Below are 15,796 nucleotides of genomic sequence, written 5' to 3'. Positions count from 1 at the left end.
TATAAAAAATACCATCAATCTGGGCCAGGTGCAGTGACTCACACCTGTAATCCCAGCACTTTGGGCCGGGGGGAGCGAGGCAGGCAGATCACTTGAGGTCAGGTGTTCAAGACCAGCCTAGCAAAACACTGTCTCTACTAAAAATACAAAAATTAGCCAGGCATGGTGGCGCATGCCTGTAGTCCCAGCTACTTTGGAGGCTGAGGCAGGAGAATTGCTTGAACCTGGGAGGCGGAGGCTGCAGTGAGCTGAGATCATGCCACTGCACTCCAGCCTAGGCAACAGAGTGAGACTCTGTCTCAAAAAACAAACAAACAAACAAAATAAAAATATTTTTTATTTTATCTGTCTACCTTTTTTTATTTCCACCTCCCACTCTTAGTTTATGCCATCATCTTTTCTGTACCAGTACAAGAAGAGCCTCCTACTGGATTCTCTGACTTGCCTTCACTTCATTCTCCACACAGAAGCTCGTGGTCCTTTAAACACATAAATCAGATCATATTATATGAGTGATGACAACCTGCTATAGCTGCCAGACCACTTAAGTTGATGACATTGCCAATATGGCTGTACCTGTGCTCTATGTCAAATATTTAAAATTGTATTTAAAAATATTTGAAAATTTAAGCAAGAAATAATATCCTTTGTAGTACTTGTATAACCAATAGTTTTGATATTCACTGAAATCCAACTAGTGGAATGACAACCAAGGGAGCTGTCACTCATTTCTGTGGTTCCGCCTTTTAAACCACTGCTATGCATTTGGGATCAAATTAGCCAGTGCTGGCTATGACACTCACAGATGATTCCTGCTCTGGTTGTTTCTGGACTCATGTACACTACAAGAAGAGACTTGGATACTAAGTGTAAGTTTTGCTTATCTTGCCATAGTGTTAAAGTATGTATACTTTTCTCATACATATAGATTCATGTTTATGTCATTGAAAAAAGTATTTCTAATAAAATCTAGCATTTTTGTGTTTGAAAATTATGACTTTTAATGATAGTGATTTATCAGTAATACAAATATTCATCTCTTTTAATTAGTGGAGACAAGTCTCAAGCTGAGAATCATTGAGTGTCAGTGCTTGCTTAATTGGTGCAATTTTCACTTTGTTGAAAAATACATACCAATGCCATTTGTTAAATGATCTGAACTTGCTCTCATTGAAAAACAAAGGTAGAAAATGACTAAGCACATTCAACATGGAAGTGTTTCTTGTTTTTTGTTTTTTTTTTTTTGTAATGCTTTCAGGTTTTCCCTGAAGTCTGTGACAAACCTCGGTATATGCAATATGAAAATCCCAAAACATCTTACTGATGTTTACTTCAAGAATAAGAAGCTGAGGAAGCCCAGACACCAGGAAGGTGAGATCTTTGATACAGAAAAAGAGAAATATGAGATTACAGAGCAGGGCAAGATTGAACAGAAAGCTGTGGACTCACAAATTTTACCAAAAAGCAAAGTTCCAGGGTTACTTGTGATCTGTGTTTGCCCTGATGAATGGAATTTATCCTCACAAATTTGTGTTCTAAATGTATTAAGAGAAAGCTAATTAAATAGCTGACAATGACAACAACAACAAGACAACAACAAGAACATTAAAAAAGATTCTTTTTTGGAATTATTGACTTTGGCTGAGAATGTGCACATTAGAAGATGTCTTTGTTGCTTACTTGAAAATAATATAGTAAATGATAGATACTTTAAATTATTTAGCTATTAAAATAATGATATTTTAAAGTACTACTCAAATTAATGGAAGAGAAAATGAAATATGGGGAAATTACAAGTCAAATCTCTACCTGGAGTGAGAATATATTTCAGAAATTTAAGATGATCAGATTCTTTATTTTGCTTAAAATTTTCTTCTTTATTCCCAAACTTTTTCTTCTTTCCTTCCTCCCTTTGTGCTTTCCTCCTTCCGTCTCTCTCACTTCTTTTCCTTCTGCTTTCTTTCCTCCCTTTCTCCCTCCTCCCTTACTCATTTCCTTCCTTCTTTGTTTTTGAGTCTTTTCCTCTTCTCAGATCTCATGCCCAAGGATTACCTTGTAAGGGATCCCTTCTTCCACCTTTGCTTGAAATTTATCGTCATCACTAAGTTCACCTGCCTCCATGACTTCAGCTAAATCCAAGACAATGACAAGCACATTCATATCTCTAGGCATCACCGTTCCTTAAAGTACTGGGTTTCTAGGATTACCTCAAACTCAACATACTCCAATGTGAACTTACTAATTGCCTTAACCAATTTTCCCCTTTCTCCCATTTCCACTTTGGTTATGCTTGACCAAGGGATTCTCACCATGTCTCCAGTTACTCAGGCTAGAAATTCTGTCAACCTGCACTCTGATCTTCACCTCACCCTCCACCTCGTGTTCCCAGGGTTACCAAACCCTGTTAGTACTACCACTGAATATCTTTTTATTTTCTTTCTTTATATGCAGACCTGTCACCATGATTAAAACCCTCAGCCTGTCTTGCCTGTGCTTTTGAAACAAAATATTAACAGGTTTTCTAGCTTTCAGTTTCCTTGGTCTCCAATCCATTCTTTATGCTGACTCCAGAGTAACATTTCTGTAACCACGATATGATTGTGTTATTTTTCTGCCTCAAAACCTTTGGTGGTCACACACTATCAAGCTCAGACTCTGTTGCAGGATATATAAAGTCTTTCACAACTTACATTTCCGTCCTCATGTGTTAGCAGTATGGGCAGTGCTAGGTAGTGGTTAGAACTTATGCACTAGAGCCTGGCTATCTGGGTTTGTGTGTTAGTTTTGTTCAAGCGAGATCTTGAACATGTTATTTAGCTTATCTAAACCTTAGTTTTCTTATCTGTAAAATTTGGTTTGGACATTTTGAAGATTAAGTAAGCCAATGCATGTAAAGGGCTTTGAAGAGTAAATGTTAGATGATTTTAAATAAATTAAAAACTCTTTCTATGTGCATATGGACTTTCACACTATTCTCCAAACAAGCCACATATTGTCTCACCTCTGGAAATTTGCACATAGATATCAGCTCAAACATCCTTTCTCTGGTGAAATTTCTCCAAGATAGGCTAAGTATGCAACTCCCTTCTTGTTCCAGTAGGGCCTTGCACAAGCTTTAGTACAACCTCTGTTGAATTATATTGAAGTTGTTCATGTAGTTATGTCTTCAAATAGATTGTCAAAGTGGATGGTCTTATTCATTTTTAAATTTCTTTCTGTGCCTATCGTATAAGAAGTGTTCAATAAACATTTGTTAAAGGAATAATCGAGGCATTCTCTTTTCCTGGACTTATGTTTCAGTATAATAAAAGTTTTTTTTTTTTCTTTAAGAGGACAAAGAGAGATTTAATAATTTTGTGACTTGAAAAAAAAGTTGGGTATTTTGGGAAGTTTTGAATCTGCTCTTGCAAATATCATTAGTACTGCTGAACTAGAGCAAACTGTCCAAGTAGGTAACGTAGCCCCTACTCCACCACCTCTGTTTCCTCTGGGATCCCCTGCATTCATAATTTGCTTTGCTTTCCCCAGCGCAACCTGCCGGCCATCCTTCTCAGGACTTCTTGCTCCATGCCTTTCCTCACCCACTCATGTTTATGGAAGTTTAGTGATTATTACATCAATCAAAGATGTAACTGGGTTCTTCTGGTCCCATCTCAGATAAACAGTCTGCACTGTAGCATCTGGGAGAAAAGAGGCTTTGACTCATAGGAGGAGTTTACTCCTGTGCTGGCAACATCATAATCTTAACCAGGGCAGTGAAGGAGACATTTTATTAATGATGAGCCTCCTCCAAATCAGTCTGTTATGAGTAAAGGAGCTCTAGACATCTGTGTTCTGTCAACTGTCACTGGATTCCTTCATTCATTGTGGTATAGTAAAAAAAGCATAGACTCTGAAGTCAGGAACACCTGGGTTTAAAGTTTCTCCCAAAGGTCCTGCTTTTGTTATTAGTGCACAATTTCCAGCTATAGTATGGAAATGATGCCACCTATCTATGAAGTGTTGTGAAGCTTAAATAAAACAGTGTGGTCAACTGCTTAGAAACGGGCATGGTACACAGAAGTCCATCATCAATAAAAGACATAACTACTACTATTTTTCACCTATTCCAATTTTAATTGAGGGCTAAGTTCATACTAGACATTGTATTGTAGCTGAGTCTATACATAATCACAGGTATTTATTTGAGCTCAGATTTTTGTGCTTGTTAGCACCCAAATCTTTTAGCCACTTTCCTCAAATAGTTTTCCACTTTACGGTTAGGATCAATTCTCCTTGGGCAGAGAGAAAAGGATGTAGGTGGAAAAGGACAAGACTGTCATTGGGACACAAAATTGATAACATGTCCTAGAATGCAATGTGCCACCATGAAAATGATTTAGAGACTAGAATCTGCCAAAGTTAATCAAGGAGTATTAACAGCTTGTTGAAATTCCTGATATTTAAAGGTGGGGGAAAGAAGAGGCAAGCAGAAGAAGGAGGCCATTTTGTTGCTAAAGTGTTTAAAGGCATAAATGTAAAAAGCCCATAATGTTTAGCCTAGATCATCAACTCCAAAATATTGTGAGTCGGCTCAAGGCTTGACACTGATCTCTTTTCCTCATTTAGTAGCACATCTGAATTTCTTTAAAAAATGTAGTAAAGGTTCGAGATGAAGACCCCAAATTCTCAACTTAGATCACAAATACTGCTGTGTAACAACACTGGAATGCATTAGGATCATTAGCATACCACCTTTAAGCAATTTTCCCCTAAATTAAGAATATTTCATGATTGAAATCTATTGGAAGACTATTTGCTCCTTTTCCTACACAGTTTCAATAGGCTTGTTCTGCTCTATTTGTTAATAGCACACACTGCTTCTATCTCTGCAAGTAGAATCTTTCTAAGACCCTGTTGTAGACCTTTGATTAGCTCTCAGTTGCTTGAAGGCAGTAAGTCAGGGATCATTCAGGGACTCTGTCACCCTCAAAAAATTGAGCTGACTTCTCCAGGGGAAAACTGCCAAGTTTCATTTTTGGATGAATTTCTTCAGCAAAGATTTCATTTGGCATACATATGGAAAATTGCATTATCTTTTCCATTTACTTCACTATTTAACCAATAAACATCTCTTCCTCAAATGAACCCTGTGGTATAATTTTTGCTACATTCCTGTGCCCTTTTAAATGTGATGGTCAAGCTATAGGGACTAAAGTTGATGCTAATGTTGATGGGATCAGATTAAGTTTAAGTGCAATTTTGAATTTATCGCAGTTACTTTTTTCAACCTTAACTATAACTGGAAAATTGTGACAAAATGCTTAATAGCATTACATGAGACAAAAATTTTATGTCCTTGCACAAACAGTTTAATTGACAATCTAGCAAAATAATAAATTATCAATTGATAATGAATATATCTAAAATTTCAGGCAGGATTTTAACTTCAGTTTAAGCAATCTTGTATTACATGAAATGAATTACATATATAGCTCGAATCTTTTTTTAATATTAATCTTTTTAAAAACATTGTCTAGAGCAGTGCTTCTCAAGCTTCAGTGTGCTTTAGAATCACCTGGAGGGCTTGTTAGACATTGCTGATTCTCCCTTCCCTCCTCCTTCAGCCCCCACCCACAGTTTTCGATTCAGTTAAGTTTGGAATTGGGGCCTAGAATTTGCATTTCTAACAATTTCTCAGGTGAGGCTGCTGCTGATCCAGGATATACCTTGAAAACTACTGATCCAGGCATTGTGGCATAAAGAAAGAAGAGAGTCTTAGGAAACGGGTTCTTGTACCATTGGCTCCTCCACATACAAGCTGGGTAACTTTAAATAAATTTTCTTTTGGGCAGGTTATATTTTCATTTACGAGGTAGGGATAAGAATGCTTTTCCTTACTACCTTCCATGGACAGGAGGATCAAATACTATATTTTGAGTAAATACAGGACACAGAACAGGAACTGCTCAACAAAACTACTGGTGCTTCTTAGGTTATTATTTATAAAAGAGTACTTTGAATTAATTAAGAAGCCCTGTATTATAGAACAGGAATTCAAACCTCTCAGTTTTCTAAGAGTTGTCTTAATTTACATGCTGCATAAATAGTAATATTAGCAGAGATGCTCAGGACTCCAATATATAATCAGGTCAGAGAAGCTGATTACAGAGATGGTAAATTAATCTTCTTTTAGTACTAATTAGCATAGAAACTGTGTTTTGAGTCTGCATTTACTTAAGAAGACCTCCGTCTACTTCTCTTATTTTTACTCCTTTTTAAAACATCTATTTAGGACCAACTGTGTGTTGGGTGCTGAGTTAGGAGGTGCAGTGGCAGAGGTGTGTTCATTGTGCTCACAGCCTGTTAAAATACTTCCTTATAATTCAAAGTGATAACTGTTCCATAGAGGAATGTGCTAAGCAGTGAGGGAGCACAGAGAAGGGAAGACCTGATTCCGCCTGAAGGGGTCAGGGAAGCCTTCCAGTTAATGTTGCTTTCTTTAAAAAGTGAATGTAGATATATCTTTAAGTCACTTCCAAAGTCCCAATCAAATATATCTTCCTTCTAATCCAAAAGAAAAAGCAAAGTTGAATAAAGAGGAAATGCAGTATTTATTTAAGGAAAGCAAACACCTCACAGTAGAATATGATTTTTTTTTTTCATTTTAAATTCTCCTGCTTCTCAGGACTAAGTAGGTTCATTCATTCATTCACACACCCACTCACTCATCCAGTCTTTATATTATTACACTGATCTAGACATTTCAGGGGCTTTTCAAAGGACTTGAAATCTCGATTGTCATGGTCAATAAGACCATGTATAGTATGGCCATGCAATGGCATGATATGGTCACTGCCTTCCTCACCTCCTTCACTTTTCTCTGCACTATCTTGAGCCACACTGGTTACCTCTGAATTCCTCAATCAAACCATCTTCCAAAATGCAATGCCTTTGCGTTTGCCTTTTCTTCCACCTGGCTCTGTAGCTAGCTGTTCTCATTCACTGGCCTCAATTTATATGTTGCCTTTTCAAGATGCATTTCCTGCTACCTGAATCTAAGGTTTGCCCCCTCACTCTCATAATCCTTTATCAGACCACTGAGTTCTGTTCTATTGTAGTATTTCACAGGTTTAAGTGAAATATTGGTTGGCTGCTTGTTTGTTATCTTCCTCCCTTATTCCTTCCTGTCTCCATTGTCAAGCACAATTATTGGCATAAAAGAGGTTTTTAATACCCATTTTTAGAATGAATACATTTCAGTGTCAAAGATGAATACCCATTTTTAGAATGAATACATTTCAGTCTCAGGTGAAGCTGAGAACTTTATTATTATTATTCTTTGGCTGGAAAATTAAACAAGTGCCCAGCTTTTGAATAGTGAGGTTGGGGTTTCAGAGCTTCTTCCCTGTGACTTGGCTCCCAGGAGGAGCAAAGGGGAGTTTACCTTCCTGGAACACAGATGTGGCACCTACTGTCCCTCCTTTGCCTCACTCAACAACCAGTGCCCTTTCTATAAGGGTTGCTGTAATAAATTGAGCACCCACAATGCATAGCATTGGAGTAAGTAGGTAGGCTATGTTACACTTTAATTCAACTCAAGACATTAAAAAAATGTTTTGTACTTACTAATTTGGAAGGCAATGGTTTTTTATATGTGGTCCCATTCTTAAAAGGATTTCAGCTTAGTTGGGGAGATAGCAAATATGGTCAGGTAATTTTAAAATCAAAACTAGAGAAATTTGTAACTGTAAAATGGAATAAGAAAATTGGACTTTGAATGCTTTAGGACTAAATGTTATAGTCTTACAAAATTGCTCTATTCCTACTGAGGACTTGCCGTGATTTCTGATGTGAAAGAACTCATGACTTTAGCTAAGGCATCCTATTATCTAGCAGAAGTTTCTGCAATAAAGGAAATGTTTGATAATCTGTGCCATCCAATAAGGTAGCCACTAACTACATGTGGCCTTTGAGCCTCTGAAATATGATTAGTGCAACTGAGAAATTAAATGTTTAATTTAATTTATATTAAATTAAATAATCACATATGGCTAGTGGTTATTGTATTGAAAAGCTCAGGTCTGAGGGGAAGAATTTGTGTCCACTGAAAGGTGCAACAGAACCAACTCTAATGAAACATATGTTGAAAAATCTAATTATCAGAAAGTGACTTATTAGGAATAGCACTGTGGCACAATATGTTTATTATTATAAAATAGTAATTCTGAATAATATATTTGGACCATCTGTATTACCTTTAAAATGAGGTGGCTTAAAGTAATGTTTGTTTCTATTTTTAAAGTATGTATTAGTGAAAATACTCCACTTCTTGAGTTTGCAAACTTTGGTGCTGAGACTTCTATAATTTTCAGATGATTGTGATGACAGAAGGAAAAAAGTAATTGGAATTGTAGTTGAAGTGGATACTCTGCAGAATTTTCTTTTACTAATTTAAATAAATCAACATCTTTCCTTGTATGTAAAATTTTTGAAATAAATGCAAAATTGTCTTAAGAAAGGGCTCATAAATATCCATGTACTTTCTGGATATCACTTAGTGAAAGGGCATAAGAGAGAGAGAAAGGGAGAAGGTGAGAGAGAGGGAGGAGGAAGGAAGCTGTAGAAAGCAGGGTATTCTGCTAAAATTTAGGAATAGTCTCTAAGGTCAGAGGACTGTCAAAGACATAATTTACATAATCCATTTATCACAACCCATTCAAAAAGTACAATCCAGATCAATATCCCACCAGAATCTAATCAACCTCCGATAAGGACACAGTCATTCACCAAGCCTGCCTACCTTACCCACCAATATCTTTTTTTTTTTTTTTGAGATGGAGTTTCACTCTTGTTACCCAGGCTGGAGTGCAATGGTGCGATCTCGGCTCACCGCAACCTCCACCTCCTGGGTTCAGGCAATTCTCCTGCCTCAGTCTCCTGGTAGCTGGGATTACAGGCACGCGCCGCTGTGCCCAGGTGCGGTGGCTCAAGCCTGTAATCCCAGCACTTTGGGAGGCCGAGGTGGGTGGATCACGAGGTCAACAGATCGAGACCATCCTGATCAACATGGTGAAACCCCGTCTCTACTAAAACTACCCACCAATATTTTCTTACAAATCTTGCCTCAACTCCCCTAGAATATTGAGCAACCCTAACTCATTCCTGCAAAGTTATGTCTACCAAAACTCACAAAACAGAAGGTCTTAGAGTATTAAAAGCTTTTTACAAAGAGAAAACCCCAGCAACTCACTAAACAAAATCTGTCTGGCATCCCAAGTCAATATTGTCATTACAGAAAATGGAGGCAGTTTTATATAGACAGATTGAAATCACTTTCCCCCTGTTTTGCAGAAAAAGAGTGATGAGATTTTGAAGAATAGTCCTAATTGTGACTGTAATAGGATATATACCTTGTCTGACTTCTAATAACTTGCTTTTTGATGTTTTCTTTGCAACAAAGTTCCTGCATCAGGTCCCATTGACTCAGTTTTGGTCACAGGAAGTAACAAGGAAAGCAATAAAACTGTATACTCCTTGTTGGATTATTTTGTTTTGAGATGGAATGGCCTTTTGCTACTTGGCAGATAACTTTTTTTTTTTTTTGATATGTTGTCTTACTCTGTTACCCAGGCTGGAGTGCAGTGGCATGATCTCAGCTCATTGCAATCTCCGCCTTCTGGGTTCAAGTGATTCTCCTGCCTCAGCCTCCTGAGTAGCTGAGATTACAGGCATGTGCCACCATGCTTGGATAGTTTTTGTATTAAAAATTCTATAGGTAGAATGAACTTATGACTCTGGGAAAAGTTTATCAAAATGTAGAAGCTGGCACCACCATAGCCAGTCAAAGTACTATCCTGAAGAGATTGAACGTATAAGACACTGTCAGCTCCCAAATAGACTCACTGCTCAATGTCTCTGAATTTCTCAAGTGTGTCTGACAGTCTGAGGGATTGCTGCTGTTTCCTGACTGGCAAGTGAGGGCAGGTTGGAAGGTCTAAGAAAGACTCATGCCTGACTCTTGAGAACCACCCTGTGTCCAGTGAACAGACAGGCTGGGCCCAAGAAGAAATTCTTCTCAGAGAGCTTGCTTATCTGAAAGTTGTAGTTGTTGTTTCCTTACTAAAGAAGTGGGTGGCCCAAATATCTTTGATCTGCTTGCCTTTTCTTCCCTACCTGCGAGTGTGAAAAGTTCCTAACTTGGTGGCCCACGTAAATGGGTTTTGCAGCATGTGTTCAGGAGCTGCAGGCTTTGATGAGCAGTTTGGTGAATGCTGTTTTTAGGTGATGATTTAAAAGTGCTTTGGTGGGCATAATATGAACCAGTTTCGATGTTTAATTGAGGCCCCTGGACAGCTGTCACAATCCTGCCTGGAACTAGGGAGGAAGAAAAAGTAACTAATGAAATTCACATTGAAAATGAAACTATCTCATTTGCTGGGGATCATTACTTACATAAATGACAAAATGAATATTTTATGTTGACAGCTAAATTGGTTATTTTTTTTTTTTTAAATAAAGGGTTTGGTTCAGTTATAGAAGTGTAAATTTCATCAGAATCTTGTTCAGGAGCTTGTTAGCTTGTTCACACTTCTCACCCCAAATGCATCTAACTCTCATATGTTGCAGAAATACCAAACTATTGATGAATCATAAATGGCCAATTAAACCACATATATTTGGGTTTTAAATAATCTTTCTTGTAATACATTTATTTTTTTCCCCAACCTGAATTAGGATAACTAATAAGGATGTCTCCAAAATTCTTTGATTGTTAAATCAGATTTCCCATGTGGTGGGGTGGTGGGAGTATGTGAAGTGTGTCTCTTGGGAGGCTTCAAAAGGGGTGGAAAGGTGAGCTGGTCTTTGGAGCAGAATGACTCAATGGGTCACTTTGCGAATTGTCAACACAAACTGGCTTGGTCTCTCTCAAGAGATCAGAATTGTGTTTCTACATATGGATGCTAGTATCTGTTTATAATAAGGGATTTTTCTTTCTTTCCTTTTTTTTCGGAGACAGAGTCTTGCTCTGTCACCCAGGGTGGAGTGCAGTGGTGTGGTCACAGCTCTGTGCGGCCTCAACCTCCTGGGCTCAAGTGATCCTCCCCTTCAGCCACTTGAGTAGCTGGGACTATAGGCACATGCCACCACACCCAACTAGTTTATTTTTTTTGTAGAGACAAAATCTCCTTATGTTGCTCAGCCTGGTCTTGAACTCCTGGGCTCAAATATTCCTATCCCAGCCTCCCAAAGTGCTGGGATTATCGGTGTGAGCCACTGCTCCTAGTTGGGGAGGTGGGTGTTTCTTTTAACAGCTGTTGATGTATTTTCAAAGTCCACTTGGATTGAGGATCTTATGTAAAAGACAGATAAAAGAATTGTCTAGGATCCTAAAGTAATGCTCAGCCCCAGCAGGGTGAATCAGAAACTTCAGACCGGGGAAAGGACACTCACTATGCCTGAAAATAAACATGTGAAGTATTATAATAGCCACTGTTTTTATTATCTATGCTTCTGTTACATGGACGGCTATCAAGTGCTTCAATAGGACATTGAAATTGAAAATGCAAGTTGTACAGTATATTAATGTCCTTTTGAATATTATAATAGTTTAATTGATATCACCCAACAAAAAATGTGTAGAAGGCTTAGATGTCATGATAACCAATTCTTGGGTGCTTTGGAAGGCCTGAGTGCTGACGGCCCATTGGTATTTATCTTAGCTGAAGGGAATCATTGAAGGGGGAATAAGCAGATGTTCTGGAAGAGATACTTAGAGCCACATATATGATGATGATTTCTCTAGTTTACAAAAGAAAAGGCTAGGGTGGACAGAGTCAGTGCAATTGTGGTTACTCAGGAGATTTATACAAAATATTCCAGAGCAAGAACCTCTAGGGTAAGGGTAGGGCTGGATCCCAAAGCATGTAGAGTCTGAGCCAGATGCCTGAGTTTGAGTCCAAGCACAGCAACTGGGCAGTTATTTAGCATTTCTGTGCCTTAGATTCCTTGTCTGTAAAATGGAAATCATATCTGTACCTATCTCATTAGATTATTATGAAGAATAAATGAGCTGTTATTAGTAAAATGCTTCCAGTAGCATCTGCACATAGTAAATACTATCCCAATGTACATACATGTTTGGGGTAGCATGATGTACTTAACGGTTGGACCAAGATTGCTGCTTAGAACAGAAATGGAAAAGATGAGTCAAACTGATTTTTCTATTATGCTGCCCAGCAATGCATGCAAACATGCCTTTCTTCAGAGCACATATATGTGTATTCAGCTCCTTGTCCTTGGAGCTCCCCCAGGTGGGGGTTGTGGAGTTACAGGTCCTGGTACAAGTTTCCTCAAGAAGCCACCTTTTGGAATCTTAGAGCATGAAAGACCCTTGGGTTTACATCTGACAAATGTGAATATCAGGTAATCAAGTAATTGGTACAGTCTGGGAATGAGAACATTAGTTCTGGTCAGACAGGTAAAACAAAGTTAAGCCATGCTCTACCTTTAAAATGAAAATGTTTATAACAGTAACTGAGAGAAAGACAAAGGAGTCAGGCAGATGAAGACTAAAACTCTAATTTTATTCTTGATAGAATATAGATGTTGGGATGGAGATGTTGGATAACACAGTTGAGGGGGTGTAGGCAATGAAGGACTTTCAAAAGCCAAGCCCAGAATGGGACAGAATTATCTATCCCAGGCAGCACGGGAGAACTGCAGGCAGGATGAAGTGAAGCTGAAAGAAGTGTTCTCTAGAGGTAGGTAGCTTCCCAAGGGAGGGGACCAAGTGGCCAAGAGACCCATGCCTACATCTTTCTCGTAAGTTGGTGGTTCTCAATGTATAGTCCCAGCTTCCCTGAGTTCACAATGATTTTTATAATAATAGTAAAACTTTTTTGCATTTTCACTCTCTTTCATTCAAGACTATGATAGAATTTTCAGAAAACTGCATTGCAGGTCATATTGCAAAAAGATTGACTATAGAGGTTGATACTTAAATTCATCTTCTTTCTCTTAAGTCAGGCATTAAAGAAATTTGCAAAAGTGTAAAGCAATGCCATTTTTTCCTACTATATTTAGTTGGAAAAATATAGTTATTCTTTCACAAAATGTTGTGTATGTTAACATGTACTTATTATTGCTATCTTAAATGTAGTTCTCAGTGTTAATTTTTAACACAGAAAACATCAATAAATGTTAACCTTCACAACTAAAAGCTTTTAGCAGTCATTGATGAATTTTCAGAGTGCAGGAATTCTGAGAGTGAGAGTGAAAATTTTGAGGAACACTTTTTAAATAACCAATCAGATGATTTGCATCCTTCCCTGGTGTGGAATAAATATGGAAATAAAAAAAGCCAGAAGGTGTTAGTTTAGAGTATTTTCCATCACAGAAGTGATACCCACCCCCATGCCACCCTGTGAGTAACCCTAATGACACTGAGGTAGCAGATGCTTAAGATGATTGCTCCAATGTTTGTGAATAATGATGCCACTGGAAAGTAGGGTAAAAACTCTTTCAATTTCAAATGTAGTGACAAGTTCTTTGCCCTTTCTGTGGATGGGGGAATAGGTAGCAGCTAAGAACCTTAAACTGGATTTCAAGACAGAGAATTGTATTAGAAGATAGAAGATTTGTGTAAGTTAAAGAGAAGTTTAAGAAGGACCATGCACGGCTGGACATGGTGGCTCATGCCTGTAATCCCAGCATTTTGGGAGGCCTAGGCGGGTGGATCACCTGAGGTCAGGAGTTCAAGACCAGCTTGGCCAACATAGCGAAACCCTGTCTCTACAAAAATACAAAAAATTAGCCAGGCATGATGGCTGGTGCCTGTGATTCCAGCTACTCAGGGGTCTGAGGCAGGAGAATTGCTTGAATCTGGGAGGCAAAGGCTGCAGTGAGCTGCGATCTCATCACTGCATTCCAGCCTGGGTGACAGAGCTTTTTTTTTTTTTTTTTTCAAATCATACACACAAGATGGTAGACCAGGAAAACAGCTTTTCTGTTTGAAAATTACCTCTTGACTAGGACTGACTTAGATACCCTCAAATGCATTGCAATTTTCTTTTCATATTATTCTGTTACCTATGATGCAAAAGCCTCCTCTTGAGACCTCAGGGGATAGTGATCAATAACTACCTTCGCACCAACTTGGGGAACATTTTTTCACACTAATTTTTTCATTTGGTATTTATTCTCAGTAATCTAAGGTACTTTGAGATAGGGAGAGAATATGCTTTTAACATTGTAAAGGAATGCATATGCTTTAAGTATAGGTTGGAAACTGAAAGTCATTTGTTGCAGATGCGAATAAACCAAGTTTTATCACATCCAGATAACCCGATCCTGCAGGTAGCAGCACCCAGACATCGTGGGGTTCAGTATTTGTTGCATAAATGATATATTCCGGAGTCTTGTCTCAAAATTTAAATATTTAATGTGACGTCAAAGTAGCATTCTCCTCAAACGTGGATTTGCAAGCCAAGAATAATGGAATATAAATCACTAATTAAATAAATAATAACTAAAGGAAATGTTTCAACTTAGTATTTTTATTTTTCTCTCTGAAATGACAGGCACACATGCATAGGAGCTAACACACTGACCATCTACAATGAGGCAGGAATGGTTTTAAGTAGAGTACATTGATGTTTAATTCTCATCACCACCCTTTCCACTTCCACTAGTTTATATTATTATGCCTTTTTTATGTATGAGAGAACTGAAAACCTAAGAGGTGGGAACAGGGTCTGAATCCAGGCAACTGACCCTGGAGCCCAACACTAGCCGGTACAGGCCCCGCAGTCAGTGGATGGGCATGTTGGAAACAATTCCCTCTGCTGCACTTGAGAAAGATTGATTCGGTTTCTTTTCATTACTGTGTTCTCTTTGGAGGATGTGATAGTATTGACTGGTTGTGCCAAAAGTTCTTGCAGCTCTTTGGCCGCCAAACATCAATGAGAGCCTCACTCAAAAGCTCATGAAATAAAAATCTTCCACTTCAGTCTGTTCCTCTGTAGGATGGGTACATCTTCCTGGGGTTTATCAACACAGAGGCACAAGAGTGTATTGGAGCCAGAGCAGAATCTCCATGAAGGCATGAAGGATGAACACTCCTCCATTTGTTTCTTCTTTTTCTTTTCTTTCTTTTTTACATTTTCAGTTTTTTTTCTTCTTTTTTTTTCCTTTTTCTTTTTTTAGACAGGGTTTCACTCTGTTGCACAGGCTGCAATGCAGTGGCACAATCTTGGCTCACTGCAACTTTCTGCCTCCCGGGCTAAAGCGATCCTCCCATCTCAGTCCCCCAAGTAGTGGGACCACAGGCACACACCACCATGCCCAGCTAATTGTTGTATTTTTAGTAGTGATGGGGTTTCACTGTGTTGGCCAGGCTGGTCTCCAACTCCTGGGCTCAAATGATCCCACCCATCTTGGCTTCCCAAAAGTGCTGGGATTACAGGTGAGAGCCACCACGCCTGGCCTGTTTCTTTCTTTTTTCCATCTGTAATGTAAATACCTTTATTGTGCTGTCCCTATCAATAATATACCTGATAACATGCTCACTGAAAAAAATTCAAACATCAACAAAAAACCATAAGCAAGAAAATAAATATTAACTTAAATCCCACCTCTCTGAATTTGCAGCATCTCTTTATGCATACAAACACATCATTTTATACAAGTGGGATTATATTACACATGGTGTCTTTTAATATATGACAAATAATTTTTAATTTTTTTACTTATTCCTCCTCCTCTTACATTTCTCTCCCATTATGAAACCTCCGCTTTTACCTGAAGGAATCCCGAT

The 15,796-nt window shown here is 38.3% G+C and overlaps 1 long non-coding RNA gene across 1 annotated transcript in view; it reads left to right on the top strand.

The window, feature by feature from the left end:
• LOC128931798 (uncharacterized) overlaps positions 1 to 3,262 on the top strand; it is a 46,258-nt gene extending 42,996 nt beyond the window's left edge. Inside the window, exon 4 of the long non-coding RNA XR_008480757.2 lies at positions 1,259 to 3,262. This is a non-coding gene — a long non-coding RNA (uncharacterized LOC128931798). The remainder of the gene's footprint in view (positions 1 to 1,258) is intronic.
• Positions 3,263 to 15,796: the final 12,534 nt, after the last annotated feature.

The sequence above is a fragment of the Callithrix jacchus genome, chromosome 4 (genome assembly GCF_049354715.1).
Source record: "Callithrix jacchus isolate 240 chromosome 4, calJac240_pri, whole genome shotgun sequence".
NCBI classification, from domain to species: Eukaryota; Metazoa; Chordata; class Mammalia; order Primates; family Cebidae; genus Callithrix; species Callithrix jacchus.
This window is presented reverse-complemented; position numbering and strand designations above follow the sequence as displayed.